Source organism: Mirounga leonina, unplaced genomic scaffold (genome assembly GCF_011800145.1).
Source record: "Mirounga leonina isolate KUSES-001 unplaced genomic scaffold, KU_Mleo_1.0 Mir_151, whole genome shotgun sequence".
Lineage (NCBI taxonomy): Eukaryota > Metazoa > Chordata > Mammalia > Carnivora > Phocidae > Mirounga > Mirounga leonina.
Window position 1 is genome coordinate 81,200,747 of NW_023270377.1, and position 17,552 is coordinate 81,218,298.

Consider the following 17,552-nt stretch of genomic DNA (forward strand, 5'->3'; position numbering starts at 1 on the left):
TAACTTCACTATTAACAATACACAGACATACTAAATCTGGGAAGAAAAAATTCTTATTATGTACTGCAGTATGCTACACTTTAGAATTTTTAGGATACTTTTATCTATTTAATTTAATCTTCAGAACAACCTGATGAGTATGTAGGAGACAAATCATTATGCCTATTTCATTATTAAAGTAAATGAAGCCAGAGGGCTTAGGCATATTTCTGGAGTCACAAACTCCTTCAGTGGTTGAATCAGAAGCACAGCCCACTTTTCTTGCTAGTCCAGTTTTCCTTATACTATAACAACCTGGAGTTTTCTGATCACAATGCTAAGATCCAACTAGGAAAGCTAGTTGTGTGTTGGTTTCTCTAGAGGCAGTAGTTTGCTCATCTCTAGGGAAGGTGTTTCTCTGGATTCTCATTCCCTTTTTCTGGAAGGTGGAAATAACATCCACTCTTTGGTGAGCACATGGAGGAGACGCAGTATAATAGTTAAAAATCCTCATTGTCATCCTTGACTCACACCTCATACACAATCTTGAAGCAAATCCCATGACTCTATATTCAAAGTATATCCTCAATTCAACTACTTCTCACTTCTGCCTCTGCCATATGCCTAGCTTGCACTGTTGTTGCAGCCTCCTGACTGATCTCCCTGCTCCCTTTCTCACTGAGCCCCCTCCCAAGTCTGGTTTCCCTACAGTTAGCAAACCATTCCCTCCCCTGCTCAAAACCTTCCAAGGCTCCCTATCAGCCTCAGAATAAAATCTTCCAAACGTCCTGCCAGATATGCCCCTGGGAACATTTTTTATTGCATTTTCTTCTAGTCTCCCCCTTAGCTTACCTTCGTTAGTCCCAGTTGCCTCCTTCCTATCCCTTTAATGTGACAATCATTCACTATAAGCATTTGCCACCCCCTAGGGTTCTTTCCCTGAAAATGTGTGCCTGGCTGGCTTCTTACCTTTGGATGTGTCTCATTACAAAAATTCCTCTGCAAAGAGCTCTTTAAGACCATCTTATCTAGCTAAGTTTCACACAAGACACCATCACTTTTTTTTGAGAATTAGGATTTTATTTTCTATTTATTTTATTTTATCTTATTTTATTTTAATTCCAGTGTAGTTAACATACAGTGTTATATTATTTTCAGGACATGCCATCACTTTTATCCCTTACCACACTTTTTATATCAGAAACATTTTTATTCATTCACTCATTCTGTCTTCTCCCCTGCAATGTGAGCTCCATGAGGGTAGGGACTTTGATTTGTCATTATATTTTCAGTGCCAAGAGTAGAGTCTGCCTTATAATAGATGTTTAATATATTTACTCAGTGGGTAAATTTGTTGAAGAAATGAGTGACTCATGGGTAAACCACCTGGGTCTTAATATCTAGCTAATATGACATAAAGTCTGTTATTTAACTTCCTTAGCCTCAGTTTTCACGTCTGTAAAATAGCAATTATAATAATCTCTGCCTCATAGTTAGTTTGCTATGAATATTAAGTGAGATGATTCATATGCATTGCTTCACAGGTGCCTGCCATATAATGGGCATTCAAAACTTTTTGACTACTATCGACTTGGCTACCCATGGATAAAATGCATGGATAAAATGCAATTTTGTTATTCTCAGTAGAACTGTGCCCATCCATTTAGAACATGCAATCAATGGAATGAGTGACTCAGCTCTTAATTCAAGCTGTGCAGAAGCTTGGACCTCAATTTTTTGAGATTGCACAATGCCTTTAAATAGAAAATGTGACAAAAACATATTCAGGTTTTGTAGGCTGCCTTTGTTTTCACGGTCTCTGCCAATAGCGTGGCTTTCTTTTCAGAGATCTGGCTAGAGGCTGCTGAATCCTTCATTTCACCTGGTTTAACATCTGGTGCTGGGAGGACCTTGTGTTAGATTTTGGGAAGAAGTTTTGTGAAAGCAGGATTACACCCATTTGCTTGAGTGGAGGGCTGTGCCTGGGCTTAAAGCCAGGCATCCTGGAAACAATGGTCCAGTTTGCTTTCCTAAGCTTCTGGCTTTATGGGCTTTGTTAGAAAAGCCCAGAATCCCTTCACACTTCTGTGACCCTAGCCTGGCCCTGGACTGCCCTCTGGATGCTCATCCTCATTCTGAGGCCAAGGGTGGATGGCTCCTGATGCTTCCCCTCTGATGGAAGTTCTCCTGTCACAGGTGCTCAGGTATTTCATGGGCTGGGCTGCTCCTAGGGCAACGCTGTAAGGAACATCTTCATGGCTGAGGATGTTAACAGAGGGGAAAGTTCCCCAGAAACCTAATCACAGCAACATTTTGGGAAGTTAAGAAAAGTTTATCAGAGAGAACCTGAGCTTGATCTTTTTATTTACTAGATCTGCAATCAGGCCCAGACACCTGCTGTTGCCATTGTCTTCCTCCTCCCACCTGCTCTTTCCTCTTCATCTCCTCCTCCTTCTTCTTCCTTTTAATATATTTTGTTGACATATGGTTAACACAAATGAAATACAAGTATCTTGAAATTCAGTTTAATGAGTTTTAACAATTACATACATCCATATAACTACTTTCCAAAACAAGATATAAAATATTTCTATCACCACAGGGAGTTCCCTTGTGCACCTTTCTAGAAAATTCCATTTCCCCTAACCTACTCTTCCCCAATTTCTGATTCTAGTCACTGATTTCCTCAGTCCCTTCTTGGATTTTGTATAACTGGAATCCTAGGGTAAGTACAGTTTTGTGTCTGGCTTCTTTTGTTCAACATAATATTTTGGGAAGGATTCATCCACATTGTATGTGGCAATAGGTAGTTTCTTTTTTAATTGCTAATATCCCATTGCTTAAACCACAGATTTTTATTTTGCTTTGATATTTAGATTGTTTTCAGTTTTTTACTGTTATGAATAAGTCTGCTGTAAACATTCTTATACATTTCTTTTTATGAACATAAGTTTTTGTTTCTCTTTGGCAAATACCTAAGAAGGAACGTCTGACTCATAGAATAGATACGTATTCAAAGTTATAAAAAAATCACAAAATCACAAAATAAAAAAATAAGTTTATAAAAAAGTCACTAGATACTTCTCCAAAATGAGTGCATCATTTTATACTCTCAATGATAATGCAAGAGAGTTCCAGTTGCTCCATATCTTCAACAACATTTGGTGTTGTTAAATTTTTTTAATCTAATTAAAAATGTTGAGCACCTTTTTATCTATCTTTTGGTCATTTGCAATATCTTATTCCCTGACGTGTCTGTTCAAATCACTTGGACATCTTTGTCTTTTGATTATTCATTTTTATGAGTTCTTGTATATTCCAGGTAGAAGTTTTTTTGTCAGATAATGTTACAAATATTTTCCCCAGGCTGTAGTTTTTCATTTTTTTTAAAGATTGCTTTTGTTAAGTAGACATTTCTAATATTGATTGTTTATCAATTTTTCTTTTATGTTAGTGATTTTGGGGGATTTTTTTTTTAAGATTTTATTTATTTGAGAGAGAGAGAGCACATGAGGGGGGGAGGGTCAGAGGGAGAAACAGGCTCCCCGCTGAGCTGGGAGCCTGATGTGGGACTCGATCCTAGGACTCCAGGATCATGACCTGAGCCGAAGGCAGTCGCTTAACCAACTGAGCCACCCAGGCGCCCTTGGGGGATTGTTTTAAGAGACTTTTTCTTTCCATGAAATTGCAAAGGTATTCACCCATTCTTTTTCTAGTGGTTTCATAGTTTAGGATTCTGATCAGTTTGAGTGTGTGTGTGTGTGTGCGTGTATGTGTGTGTGTGTATGTGTGTGAGAAATGAGATAGGAGTTTGAGATTCAGATATTTGTATGGAAAGTAGCAATTGCTAAAGACTTGAGTGAATCTGATGCCTTGGTCTTCTGCATTTTAAATAAGCACTTTAGATAGTTCTGATACAGAGCATTCAAGGATTATTTAATATTCAAGGAAATATTCAAGGAAAAGTGAATGGATGTTGATTTTGCTTTTTTTATGGGAGAAAAATTCTTAGCCATGGAATAATATTATCAATAATCACAGGGGGTTTAAATTTTACTATGCTTTTGCTGCTTTACCTCAATTATAATGAACACTTTATATCTGGTTTAATCTTTACAACAATCATATGAAGTAAATATTATGATTTATATATGAGGACATAGAGGCTCAGAGAGCTTAATTCATTTGTCCAAAGATGCCCTTTAGTAAATACTGAGGCCAAAATCCAAACTCTGGTTTTCTTACTCTAGAGCCATTCCCTTAATCATCATGCTCTCTGCCTGCTTCTATGGTGTACTGACATTGTTTCACTGCTTATGACACATGTAATGATTCCTTGATGCAATGGTCCTCAAATATTTTTCTCTCAGGTCTAATTTACACTCTTAAAATTTATTGAGGACCTCAGAGGGTTTTTATTATATGAATAATATTTATTTACTTTTGTTGTATTCAAAATTAAAACTGAGAAACTTTCAAAATGTTGATCTATTTATTCATTTATTTTTTTTTATTTTTTTTATTCTTATGTTAATCCCCATACATTACATCATTAGTTTTAGATGAAGTGTTCCATGATTCATTGTTTGTGCACAACACCCAGTGCTCCATGCAGAATGTGCCCTCCTCATTTTTGCGGTCAATTTATTTAAAAAATAACAGTAACAACTCTATCACCGGGTAGCATACATAACATTTTAATGAAAAGTATTTTTCAGGAAAGTAACTAATGAGAAGGTTTTACATTTTTTTCAAATCTCTTTAATATCTTGCTTAACAGAAGATATCTATATTCTCATATTTGCTTCTCATCCATTCCGTTGAGATGTTCTTTTTGTTGAAGTACGGTATATAAAGCAAATCTGATGACACACATATACGTGGTTAAAAAAAGGAGCAACATTTAACAGCTTTTTTAGATAATAATGGCTATTCTTTGATGCTACATCAAATCCCACCAAATGGTGGTTTCTTAAGTATTAAAGGATACTTAAATTTGTTGCATTGTGGAATCTGAAACCATAGTTCATATCAATGAGCTCTTTGCACTCAGTTTAGGTGAATATTTTATCCATGAATGATCGTGTAACATCATGCATTGGTTGTTCAAAAAATATCAGTTTACTGAGTTTAGGGATTCTGGTGGGCATGAAAATGCACTGCCGAGCTCTCCTACTGCAGGGAATATAATTGACTCACAGCATCTGCTTCTGCCTTTCTGGATCCACCACTACATTTGAATAAATGTCAAGCTTCCCATGGCTGCTCCCAGCCAAGGAATAAGCATAGTAGAAGCACTAATGCAGTCCCATACCTGTGAGATGCAGACCTGCTTAAGCTGGTGATATTGACTATAGAATTTGCCAATAGCTTATCAGAAACATTTCTGAAACTGCACTGTAGTCTGAAACTCTTCTGACCCTAACCACTTGCCTTCCTTCCTTCCTTCCTCCTTCACAGATGTCAGACCTAACATTGTGGTCTGAAGGCCTTCGGTGCCTTCTCTGGCTCTTTCTCCTTACCCTTCAGAGGCATTTCCATCAATAACTCTCTCTCTCTCTCTCTCGTCAATAACTCTCTTGAGTGTCTAATTCCATTTTAACATCTGCTTTTCAGGGGACTAGAACTAATACACAGATCTCTAAAGGTTGACACATTTTATCATAGAATATCAAAACTCACAAATATCACCACTGATCTCATCAGGAAAGTTTTTAAGTATTAGGAAGCTCTCAAGTACAACATGGAAGATATGAGTTTTTTCCAAAATTCTAATTGTTTTACTTGAAAACTTGAATTTTATCATTTGCAACATATACTGTCAGTTGTATTCCTTGAAGTAGCAGGCTTACTCTATTCAATTATGTGACAATTTCTGCCAAACTCCTAAGTCTGAATAGCTATGGTATACCTGTCAGTGGTTCTTTCTAGGAAAAAAGGTAGCTAGTTCAGCTCACAATTCAATCAAACAAGGGATTTTCCTTGAGAAAATCCCAGTCTGCAGAATGCAGCAGAAGTGCTTTTAATCCCTCTATGCCATTTCATCATTCAGAATATTAGAAAGACATGTCTTAAGGGTCACAATTTAATAAAATTAGTATTTTTGCTGCTTTCTCAAAGACATTGCTAAGTGGAACTGACACTATATTCCCTGCAAGGGCATGGCAGTGAAGAATACAATGACCACTAATAGGGTTTGTTACCACTGACTTGATTTAGTTCTGACCCTAGTCATCTTACCCATCACTGTTTTTGCTATATCAGTGCAAAAGTCAACACTGTAAGAAAGGAAAATGACACCTTTATATTGATCTAAAAATAGTTTTGACCTCACAGACCCTCGAGAAGTTCTATGGAGCCCCTATGTTTTCACAGGCTATACTTTGAGAGCCACTTAATGGAAACATCAAACATTTATTGAGCCCAATAAGTATAGTACATCTTTCTAGGCCCTGAGGGTGCTCAGATGGACAGCACCAAGTACGTGCCCTCAAAGAGCTCTCTGGCTTTTTAAAAGAGGACACAAGTTATAAATAAGCAGATTAGAATTACTGTAGTATGCTATGGAACAGAGACAAAGGATATTTTGGTTCTGTCTGTAAGGGTCAGAAGAGTTCATGCTAGGAATATGATTCTTGAGCAAGACTTGAAGATTGAGAAGCTGTTTATTCAAAAAAAAATAAAGGAGGTAGGCATTCTGGGAGGAGGGAACAACAGAATGCAAAAACATAAAGGCGTGGCAGAGTGTGATGTTTTTACAACCATCGTGACCTAAAAAACAGTAAAAATATTATTTTGATCCACTTCCAAGATCCCAGAAAGTTTAGTATATATTTTGCTAGAGTTTTTGTTTCTGTATTACTACTCAGCTAAGTAGACCGTTCTAAATATTTTTACGCAGGTGGAGCTTTATTAAGGTAAACAACAACAATAGGGAATAAGTGGGGGAAGCAAGTCACGTGAAGGCAGTCTGAGCGTATGAAAGTAAATGAAAAAGAGAAGGGTAGCAAATTGCTCTAACAATGGCTCCAAAATTCTCAGTGGTATTTTTTGGATGTAATACCAAAAGCGCAGGCAACAGAAGCAAAAATAAACAAGTGGACTATATCAAACTAAAAAAATTCTGCCCAGCTAAGGAAACAATCAGCAAAACAAAAAGGCAACCTACAGAATGGGAGAAAATATTTACATACCATACATCTGATTAGGGGCTAATATCCAAAATATGTAAGAAACTCATACAACTCAATAGTAAAATACTAAGTAACTCAATTTAAAAATGGGCAAAAGACCTGAAGAGACATTTTTCCAAAGAAGACATACAAATGACCAACAGGTGTATGAAAAGGTGCTCCACATCACCTTGGGTGACTGGAAATGCAAATCAAAACCACAATGAGATATCACTTCACACTTGTTATGGCTATTATCAAAAAGTCAAAAGATAGTGTTAGGGAGCATGTAGAGAAAAGAGAAGTCTTACACACTGTCAGTGGGAATATGAATCGGTGTAGCAACTGTGGAAAACAGTATAGGGCTTCCTCCAAAGGTTAAAAATAGAACTACCATGTGATCCAGGAATCCTACTTCTGGCTATGTATCTGAAGGAAATGAAATCAATATTTCAAAGAGATATTTGCACTCCTAGGTTCCTTGCAGCATTATTTAATAGAGCCAAGGCGTGAAGACAACCTAAGTGTCTATCAGATCAATGGTTAAAGAAAATATGATATATAGAGATATAGATACAGATACAAACACAGAAATATATTATTCAGCCTTAAAAAAGAAGGAAATCCTGACATTTGTGACAATGTGGGATGAACTTAGAAGACATTATCCTTAGTGAAATAAGCCAGACACAGAAAGACAAATACTACATGATCTCATTTACATGTGGAATCTAAAAGAGCTGAACTTATAAAAGCAGAGAGTGGTTGCAGGGGATGGAGTGTGGGGGAAATAGGGGAGATGCTGGTCAAAGGGTACAAACTTTCAGTTAAATAGGAATAAGTTCTGGGGATCTGGGTACAGCATGATGAATATGGTTAACAATACTGTATTGTGTACTTGAAATTCGCTAAGAGTAGACCCTAAGTCTTCTCACCACACACAAAGAAAGGTAGCTATATAAAGTGATATATGTGTTAACTTGGTTATGGTAATTATTTCACCATGTATACATATATCAATACATCACATTGTACATCTTAAATATATACAATTTGTGTTTGTCAATCATACCTCAACTCAATAAAGCCGGGGGAGGGTAAATCTCAGTGGCTTAATACATTGAAAGTTTATTTCTCACACTGGCTGGAGTCCAACATGAGTTGGTGGTGGGAGGGACAGGGGTATCCTTCTCCATGCACTCAGGGACAACAGTCCTTCCACCTAGTGGCTTCACCATATCCTAGTGTTCTGGATTTCACTACTGGATTCTCTGCCTTCAGTGGGCAGGAAGGGTAAGAGGGTTAGAGAATCACTTGTGAGGTTTTGGAGGCCAGGCCTGGAGCTGTTCCCTTTTGTTCCTACTTCATCGACTGGATCTAAGTTGTAAGACCCCACACGTAATTAAAGGAGAGGTTGAAAAATATAGTCTGGTTGTATGCCCTGGAAGAAACAGACCCAGAGTTTGGTGACCACCTAGCACTGTCTCAGCCACACTCAATTTGTTCTTAGTGACAGGTGTCAGCATTATGGGTAGGTTGCATGTCTAAAAGTTTCAAATCTATCCTAGTAGGTACTTATAATTGTGTTTATTCATTCAAAAAATATTATCAAACATCACCCTGAGCAGGACATTGGGCAAGGCACTCAGTATGCAACACTAAGCACAGCATATAACACAGAGATATATCACAGTCCTTGCCTTTAGGAGCATATGGTCTCCTACCAGCAAACACATCTACTTTCTCATCAGCTTTCTTCATTCATGCCTAATCTGCTGACAATGTAGGAATAGGAAGGAAGGGAAGGCAAGTGGTTGTTCTAATTTACTATCCCAGAGGTTGTTCCAGCCATAGACGTGAATATCATTTTATCCACTATAGCCATCTTAGGGACAATCCGGAAGAATATATGATTTGTATATTATGGCCCTTCATTTTTTATAAACTACTTTCATGTACAGGTGAAGAGGACTTGGAATTAGCTGTGCGTTCTTAAGCAAATGACTTAAGCAATCAAGATTAATTCTTGATCTATAAAATGGGAATAAAAATAGGACCTACCTCTTAGGGTTATTGAGAATAAAATGAAGTTACATTGGTGAAGTGGTTAGCAGAATGCCCAACCCACTGTAATAAAAAATGTGATACTAACTAGTGTTGTCATTTTTATTGAACTTAAAAAACAACCCTGTAAAATAGATTCTATTTTATAGATGAGAAAAACTACAGTTCAGAGAAGTTAAGTATCTAGAATGAGGTTTCACAGCTTAGTAATCACAGGGTCAAGATTGATTCCTAGGTTAGTGGCTTTTCATTGATCCATGATTCCTTGCAAGTTCTACAAGTTATAGAATACTTTTGAGGACCATTTACTTTCTTCTATATTAAAAAAAAAAAAAAAAACCTGGGCTAACCCCTATAAATACAATGGAAAGACAAGTACTACTTCCTCTGGGCAAACCTGCCATGACAGTTTTTATAGCATGAAACTTTAGTTTACAGACAGCTTATTATCAAACATCTGCACCTTGCTGTTTTTGGGTAAAGGATGCTGTAGTTTACAGATGGTATAGAAAGAGAGGAGTGACTATAAGATTTGGAAGGCCTGAGTTCTAGTATTTGTTCTATAGGTGCCCAGCTGTAGGACTTGAGATAAGTCACCTCATCTCTCCTTGGCTTCTGGAACATCATGTAGTTACTAAGAACCCTGCCAATGTAGCAAAAAGCAGATTAACTGATGAGTCAGAAGACAATTAAAACATAGCATTTTGGAATTGGAAGTGAACTCAAGGCATCTTTAGATTCAGACTGCTGAATCTAAGTCCCCTGAATCTAGGCCACTTTGCTGTTTGGAGAGTTTAAATCCTTCAGCATTCCTAACAAGGAGGGAAAGTCTGAATAGTCTCAGTTGCCACAGTAGAGAATATTCTGAAGATATGAGTTGTGTCTATGTTAAGGGTCCAATTATGAACACACCAAGATTCACATCCTACAACAATCTCTATGTCCCCAAAGAAACAGACATGGTGTTGGTAAGTTTGTGAATGAACTTTTATAACCTGTTACCCTCTAACAATGTCTTTATGGTCATCATAGGGACTTTTACTTCATTTACTATAAAGACCAGAGAATAATATTCTTTTAATTCTCCCCAACCCTCTATTAGTGCATCTTTTTAAAAGAAAAAAAGAATCGTGCTGATTCTAAGATTAGGGTGGAGATTCTGTTGCTGAAATGATATAGTCAATATTTCAATCAAAATGCTGTAATTCAGTAAGAGTTCATAGCGTCTTTTTATTCTGCAAAATCAAGTTGGCAAAAAAATTGCTGAGGAATCTAAAGACCTGAAGTAAAAAATACTTTATTAAAAATGCCACTATTAGATTTGTTTAGAGAATTTTTTAAAGGTCAGATAGTTATCTCATGGTTAATATTTCAACCAATTTATGTTTACCTATGAAGAAGGAGGGACAGAAAAGGCCATGAGGAGGAATTTGGCACAGAGGAAGGGTGGGGACCTAGGTTTGCCAGATTCCTGACACCACCCTCTATTCACCAACTGCATTTGGTACATTCATCTTGAATTTGCTTTGGTCTGGAAAAAATGTCTGTGAAGGATTTTATTGTCAGAGTTTCAACAGAGAGACAGGGAATGTTGGACGATAAATATAGACTATAACCAGCTACACAAATAATTTAATCTTAATCTGAATCTCAGTTGCCCAATTTGTAAAATGACTAGAACAGAAATACTTGCCTCTCAGGATTGTCATGGGACTTCCCTGAGAAAGGAGCCAAAAAGTGCCAGGGACTTAGCTGGATTCAATCATCTTCAGTTCCTTTCCTTCCTAATAATATTAGCTTCCATTAGTTGCACACGTTCTGGGCCATCATCTGTGCTTAAACACTTCCCATGAATCATCTCATTAATTGCTCAAAACATGAGGAAGCTAAAGCTTCTGGAAATTAAATCCAGTTTCAAGGTCACCAGGTCAGTAAGGGTCAGAGTCAGTTTTCTAATTCAGATATCCCTGACACTGGAGGCCATGCTCTTGATCACCATGTGTATTTACTTCCTGTTGCTGCTGTAACAAATGACCACAGACTTAGTGGCTTCAATAGCACAAATTTATGCTCCTACAGTTCTGGATGTCAGAAATCCAAAGTCAGTTTCAGTGGACTAAAGTCAAGGCAGTAGCAAAGCTGGTTCCCTCTGGAGCCCTCAGGACAAAATCCATGATGACTTGCTTCATCTAGTTCCTGGAAGCTGTCTGCATCCTTCATCTGGCCCCTTGTTCTATCCTTAAAGCCAGGGATGTATCTTGCTTCCATTGTCACATCACCTTCTGTGGTCAAATTTCCTTCTGTGTCCCTCCTTTAGGATACTTGTGATTACGTTTAGGGGGCACCCTGATAACCCAGGATAATCTCATCTCAAGATACTTAGTTTAATTACGTCCCCAAAGTCCCTTTGCCGTATGAGGTAACATTCACAATTTCCAGGAATCGGCACCTGGATATCTACCACATCGTGTTACCTTATTTCCTTCTCGTTCCTATTATATGGTAACCAAGCTTTAGTTTTATCTCCTAGTTGTGATGTCCTGTTTGGGTTAAAGTCCATCACTTGATAGGTTTGTTAAAAAACAAAGAAACTTGGCTTGGTGGGAGGTGCTAAGATCCACACACTGGAAGAATTTAGATAGGACAGGTGGGTTCTTGGTGTTCTGTAGGGTTAAAGGCATCCTGGGCAGCGAGCACCCTTACTCATAGCTCAGCAGGTGAGAGCACCAGGCTTAACTCAGCTCAACCCCGAAAAAGGCTAAATGTATGACTCCTCCCTGTCTCATGATATAAACTGGCCAAGGCGAATTTGAACTTCTGGAGACGTGGCAAGGGCAGGCTCCAAAGTTTCCTTCTTTTCCTGAAACTTTTAAATTTTCCTCCTTGATTCTAAGATCTCTGTTCATATTTCTGGGAAGCTTTGTTAATGGCAGAGGCAGGGTCTTGAAGTCTTCTTGTGATTCACTTCAGACATTTCATCCTATAATTTTTATATCTATTTTTTCATCATCTATTCATCCATATTTCTATTTATTCATAGTTGAACATAAACACAAAGAGTCTCATATAATTTCTAATTCTTTTAATTAAAAAAAAAATTTTTTAAAGCTGAGATTTTCTTCTCTACAATCAATCCCCAGGAATGAACTAGTTAGCTGGTTAAAAGTACTGTGATATTTAAAACTTTTGATAGACATTGTCAATTAGTCTTCCACAAAGGTTTTGCAAGCCTATGGTACTCCTAGAGTGTGCATCCATTATATGCTTTCTTTTTATTATTACTGGGTTTTTTTTTTTAATTAAGAAGATCATGCTTGTTTAGAGAAAAAATTAAGTAGTAGAGAAGGCTGTAAATACCCAATCCCACTTTCCAGAAGTAAGTTCTGCTAATAGACCTTTTCTCTTTCAGTCAAAAGCTTGCACATGTGTGTATATAGGTATAAACTGAGATCCTAATAGGCATACTATTTGGTCACTTGAACTTATGCACTTAACAGTATACACAGGTCACTGTTCTACACTAGTACATAAAGAGCTACTCATTCTTTTAAATGACTGCCAAGTTTTTATTGTATGACTATACCCTAATTTTTTAAACAAAACTCCTACCACCCATTATGTTTCAATCTTAGCTTTCATACAACAAACTTTCTGTATATGTTCCCATATTTCAGGACCCCCCATCTGTAATTTCTGATTCTGTAGATTACCTTGGGATTTATAATCCCCTGCCCCATGTGAGGTGGGGTATTTTTTATCTTAGTTTGAAGAATTGCAATGTTAGGAGATAATGGTCTGGTGGGGGAAGAGAGGGTGTCATTTCAGAGGCTATCTCAGTATGACTTTTTTTTAACTGAGGTATAGTTGAAATACAGTGTTATATTAGTTTTAGTGGTACAACAGAGTGATTCAACAATTCTATACATTACTCAGTGCCCATCATAGTATGTGTAGTTACCATCTATCATTATTACAATATTATTGACTATGTTCCACATGCTATATTTTTCATCCTTGTGATCTATTTGTTTTATAACTGGAAGTTTGTACCTTTTAATCCCCATCACTTATTTCGCCCATCCCTTCAACCCCCCCTCCACCCACCAAAACCACCAGTTTGTTCTTTGTATTTCTGATTCTGTTTCTGTTTTTTTTGTTTTTTTGTTTGTTCATTTCTTTTTGTTTTTAGATTCCACGTATAAGTGAAATCATATGGTATTCTTTCTCTGTCTGAATTATTTCACTTAGGATAATACCCTCTAGGTCCATCCATGTTGCTGCAAATGGCAAGCTCTGATTCGTTTTTGTGGCTGAGTAATATTCCATTGTGTGCCTGTGTGTATCACATTTTCTTTATCCATTCATCTATCTATTTACACTTAGGTTGCTGAAATTTCTTATTTTTGATGCCCAGAGAAGGCAAGGCAAACTACCTACCCTTTAAATATTTCTTATATTATAATAACATCACTACTATATACTCTTGTTAATTTTTATTATGAGTGACAATCTGAAGGATTTTTAGAGTTTTTAAAAAATAATTATTAAAATATTTTTTAAAGATTTTATTTATTTATTTGACAGAGAGAGACACAGGGTGAGAAGGAACACAAGCAAGGGGAGTGAGAGAGGGAGAAGCAGGCCTCCCGCTGAGCAGGGAACCCAAAGAGGGACTTGATCCCAGGACCCTGGAGTCATGACCTGAGCCGAAGGCAGACGCTTAACAACTGAGCCACCCAGGTGCCCCTAATAATTAAAATATTTTAAAAATATATCTGCAAGCCTGCCATTCCATAAAATAAGTCAATAGATTTAGTTCTTTTTCTTGTCTTGCTAGAAAATCAACAATCTTTGACTCATTCACATTTATTCATTTTCAAAACCCATATTGCTGTTTGTCAAAATATAATTAATTTCCTTCCAGGTAACTTCCTAAAAGTAAAACCTTGAACTTACTACAGCTCTACTTTTTGCAGAAATATAGTTAAAGAAACAATATTTATGATGGAATTACAGAAAGGTATTCATTTCATATATTCCTCCAGTTATTTTAAAATCAATTTTCAGATTAAGCAGTATAATAGAGGAGGTTGTATAAATAAATGTGATCCTTTTCCTCTCTGCAGAATTACTTGAACAGCATTGTGCTTCGATATTAGGCCATTGGTCTGCATTGAAGAGTATTGTGAGAAACACACCGGGGAGAGCAGTGTCAGTATTAGCCATTACTTGAACAAGGCATATACTCTTTCCTTCCTCTTCGGCCTCAGGTTAATCAGAGACCTAGATTCATGCTTTTTCCCTGTTTTGAGAACCTAATCCTCTACTTAGAAGATGCTGTCTTTCAGGGCCTGTAGTTCCTATAGAATGACAAAATTCTAGTTTTTCTCCCCAGAGCAGAGCAGTATGTGTTGTTAGAGGTGGTCACAGCATATTCATCACATTTGCAATCTTCACATCAGCTCTCTGTTATTTAGCCAGGACTGATTCTTGAATTCCTTTTTCTGATTTCTTAAAGGCTTTTGGCACTGTCTTTGTCCATTTAACATAGCTGTTTTTGCCTCCATCACATCTGTTAGCATGATCACATGAGTTTCTTTAACATCAAGTGGGCTTGAGAATCTTGAAAGGGTGATTTGTATCTGGCAATCATGCTCAATTTCATTTGTTTATAATTTTGTGTCAGTGTATTCAAGAGATTATTAACTTTTTCTGTTTTTTTCCCCCGTCTTTTCTTTCTTACTTTCTTTTTTCACTGTACTTATTTTTTCTTTTTTCAACTGCATATGATTGAGAGTGTAGAGATCCGGTCTATAGTTTACTGATTTGCCTCCCCCCATTTTCCTATTGATTAAGGGCCTGTAAACCTCAGAGCTACTATGAGAATTAATGCTTGTGTAACAGTTGTTAGAAAGCAGGGCTTCAGAAGGGGTGGCATGATATTAATAGTGATATAAAAATTTGTATAGAGATGATAAAATGACCTACCATAAAAAGCTACAAAGCCTGAGGATAAAAACTCATGAGAGATGATGCCAAGGAGTTGATTATCCATTCTTGAGAATAGTCACACATTATGATCTACCTATTCTGAGAGGAAGACGAGATGAAGATGATCCAGGGGCAGGTTGAGGCCAAGTAAGATTTCAAAGGCATATTCTAAGGATTAACTGACAAAGTATACAAGTCTATAAGTTGCCAGACACATATTAAATGCTCCAAATACTGTAGTTGATACTAGTTTTTATTGTTGTTTCTAATTATTATTCTGTGGAATGTCTGAGTGGTATATGGTGTGGTGACACAATGAAGGTGTTAAATGAATGTTAAATCATGATTAAAAGTGGAAAAAAAAAAAGTGAAGTGGGTGAACAAGAGGTCCGGAGGAAAAGTGTGACTCAAAGGCAAACCTTTCCAGAATGCTGATGAGACAAGCACATTTTTGGCTTCAGCAAACAAAACAAATATGTCCAAGATCAGAGCCCTTCAACAGGTCCATGGAGCCAAAGCTCTGGGAACCAACCATCTCCACCACCCAGGTCATCTAACCCATCCCAGCTGGTGCTCTTGATGTCAGGAAATGTTAATCAGAAAGAGGATGTGATCCTGGCAGAGAAAACCCTCATTAAGATGATCATTTACAGTGTTTGTTTTGAACAGGAAGAAGCTAGATACCTGCTCATAGATGACAATGCACGTGAAGGCATGAGAGGGAATAGCTCTGGGCAGGGAGTCAGGTTTTATTTTGCCACTGACATGCTACAACATCATTGGTAAGACGTATCTCTAAACTCTCAGAGTCTCAGTTCCCTCTTCTGAACAAGAGGATTGGACAAGATGACCATCAAGGTGTTTTTCAACTTTTTGTCAACTTTACTAGTCTATATTAGTTTCATTCAGTTTATTAGTCTATAGTCTATTTAGTCTATTAGGATAACAATTAGTCAACTTATTAGTCTTTGACTTCACATTTGCAGTTCACAAATTTTTCACCAGAGATTTATACCTTAGTAATGTAAAATAAAGCACAATCTCCCCTCTTTACTTTTTGTCCTTTCAGTGGTTGGCCCACATCAGCGTTAAAAGTATGAATAGGAGATTTGCCATATAGTTTCCAAATTAACTAAATATTGGCTAGTGAGTCAACAGAGTTCAAAAATTTAGTGTACAGGGTTAAAGCTTACAATCTCATTCACATTTACACAGGGAATATTTTCCAAGAAGGTAGATATTTATGATGAGTAAGACAGAGTGAAAATATTGGCATGTAGCTGTCTCTGGACAGCTGGGAAAAGTTTAAAATTTTAAAACCAGGGGCCAAAGTGATTAATTAATTTTGCCCCAGGTTGTTTACTAAAGAAATGAGATCCTTTTTTTCTTTAATAGAAAAAGTTTTTTATTTTTTTAATTAAAAGTTGGGTAAATATTGAACGTAGAAATTCAAGTACACTTAGTTGACTTGCTCTCAAAATTTGGAATGGAACATGCGTTTTTTGTTTTTTTGTTTTTTATGGTTTATAGGAATGTTCTGAGGTTAGTCTTAGTTGCATTCTCTATCCCCCACACTGAATTGCTAAATAATATCACTGACTACTTTTTATTTTGCAATGCCTTTCAAAAACTTTGGAGAACATCTCTAAGGGAAACGTTTTCAATACTTTGCATTTCATTTATTTCTCACTGGAAGAATCACAGGTTTCCAAGAACTTGTGAGAGTTGGATTCCATATCTTCCTCAGTATTGGATGTAAGACCTGATTTTTAAAAATTTTTCATATAGAGAATATCAAGCTTATATGCATACTGTCTTGTGTCACCCATAAAATCAGTGGCACAATAATAGTCAAGTCACCTGCTAGAGCAATAGAAAACATCCGAACAGAGAGATATATTTTTATTTTTACTTATCTCAGAGATCTTTCACTTCATCTTAAGAGATGGAGCACAATGATGAAGATAATCTCTTGTTCAGATTTTCTTTGGTTATATACTATCTACAGTATTAAGAAAATAAAGATCTATGTTCACCTCCCCCTTGTCTCTCCAATTTCTCCAGACTGTGGAATGTTGGGATTCATACTGTGAATGCTCTGAAAATCAATTATTGTCAGATTCTGTTTTCAGGGCTGCCAGACAATATTTTGGCTCAACTTCAGTCCATTTGGAACACAGCTGTTAAGTTGTTGACAAAAACTAAGGAAATATGAACATGTTCCACCCTTTTAAAAAAATTCCATTTGTTGGCAACCATCTCGATGGATTTGAAATTTTCTTACTGGAGAGCAAGTTAGTACCACTTTCTGGCATCCTTTTGGGCTGAACTGGTCGTCTCTGTGTT

At 36.9% G+C, this 17,552-nt stretch overlaps 1 long non-coding RNA gene across 1 annotated transcript in view; it reads left to right on the plus strand.

The window, feature by feature from the left end:
- Nucleotides 1–17,552, plus strand: part of LOC118012469 — a 157,495-nt gene that overhangs the window by 11,905 nt on the left and 128,038 nt on the right. The window contains exon 2 of the long non-coding RNA XR_004679714.1: nt 2,654–2,704. This is a non-coding gene — a long non-coding RNA (uncharacterized LOC118012469). The remainder of the gene's footprint in view (nt 1–2,653; nt 2,705–17,552) is intronic.